Consider the following 1,854-nt stretch of genomic DNA (forward strand, 5'->3'; position numbering starts at 1 on the left):
CCACAGTCCCTTCTCATACAGTCTCCTCTCGGGATTTTGGGCATGCATGCACACACATGCCTCACATGACTTCCAAGCCACTAGGTCTGGGACTCAAACTACACAGTTGGCTTTGTGGGATCCAGCACCTTAACTGCCACACCACTTGCTAGTCCAACAAATATGCCTTTTATTAGAAACTTACCATCTTAGTTATTGATTCTTCTGACAGTATGACTTCATAATTTCTTGACTTACTACTACCAGTTTTGATTTCTACTTTCTTCAGCAGCACATGGGCATAGCCAACTTTGAAAATGTACGTCTAAAATTTTGCTTTCTGAAAGTCTTCCTTCTGTGCATAATCTTTACAGGTCTGCAGTTCTTTCATTCCCATGCACTTACTGAACATGCTTGTCATTATGATTTCTCATGGACTGATAGTTCATCAGCTTTTCCCATTAGTTTTCTGGCTTCCAAGGTCAGACAGTTCAGTGATATTCTTGCCAACAACCCCATGTCCTTTAGGTTTTCTTCTTTACCAAAATTTATTATATATATATATTTTTAAGAGCTCATTCTATTAGAGAAACAGATATTAGATATGTTTAGGGAGAGGATATAGATAACTAAGTGTGGTCATGAGAGGGTATAGATAACCGACGGTGACGATGAATTAGCAAATGAATGAGCTTGGGCAAAGGATATTTCAGCATGAGGCACAGTATGTGAAGAAGCAGGACTTAAGAGATCAAAATGTTCAAAGGACAAGTGGTTGGTATTGCTAGAGCACAAAGTGAGAAGTGAGAATTATGGAAAATGGAACCTGACAGATAAGCAGGAGCTAGATTACAGACGGCCTTGTTGGGGATTCAGATATGAACGTACAGATGTTAAAAGGAAAAACAGATGATTTAGTTTAGTGGAGTTTTATTGAGGAAATTTTTTTAAAGAGGTTTTTGCTATAGGGTATGTGTGCTCACCAGAGAGACAGAGAGATAGAAAGCAAAAAATCACCCCCCCGGGGGATGGCAAGCCATAATCCCTTCTTTTCCAACCCCCTCTCACATGCCCAGTGTGTTTTAAGCTATTGGGTCTGGGACTCGAACCGCGGTTGACTACTTGGGAGTCCAGCAACATACCAGTTGGCCATCTGCTGGTCCCTTATTGAGCAAATCTTAACATGATTCAAATGGGGCAGTTTCCAGACCAACTTCTGAGCAACTCCAGGTAGTCTTGTGGTCACATGGTATTTAAGTTCCAGAAAAGGAAAGTGACATGTACAGGAACTGGAAAGTGATGTACAAAAACCAAAGTGAAGGAATGAGTTAGAAAATCAATTGGGTTGGTTATATTCTGAAGTTGATCTGCATTAACATGGTTTAAAAGGTGAGATGCCTGTGATTGACTAAAGCCTAACAGCTATGATTGGCTATAACCTAGCAACCAACCAAAAAGCAGCTTTCTGTTTCTCTATGGAAACCAAAGCAGCAAAACTGAATCTTTTCTGATATTCTTTAACACAGGCAGTAATTCATTGCTCATTTTCTTTCCACATAGCTACACAACTTATTGTCCACAACTAACCTTTCAATTGTATTTTCAAACAGTACACAGACCATTGTAACACTGCCATGTCAAACTCAGATCCTGATAGTTGTGGCTTCAAAGATGAAGTAGGTTTTGAGTATGCATATTTTCTAGTATGTTGGCCATGAGTCCATCCCTTTTTTACAACTGATCCTAACACATTGTGAACAGAGAGAACTGCTGCTATAAGCAGGAAAAGATGTGATGAAATCTGCTTGTTAGAAAACTCTGAAAGAGACAAGGCAGGATGGTGTGGGATGGAAGAATCATTCTCTTTCTCTTTTG

Source organism: Tupaia chinensis, unplaced genomic scaffold (genome assembly GCF_000334495.1).
Source record: "Tupaia chinensis unplaced genomic scaffold, TupChi_1.0 Scaffold143787_1, whole genome shotgun sequence".
NCBI classification, from domain to species: Eukaryota; Metazoa; Chordata; class Mammalia; order Scandentia; family Tupaiidae; genus Tupaia; species Tupaia belangeri.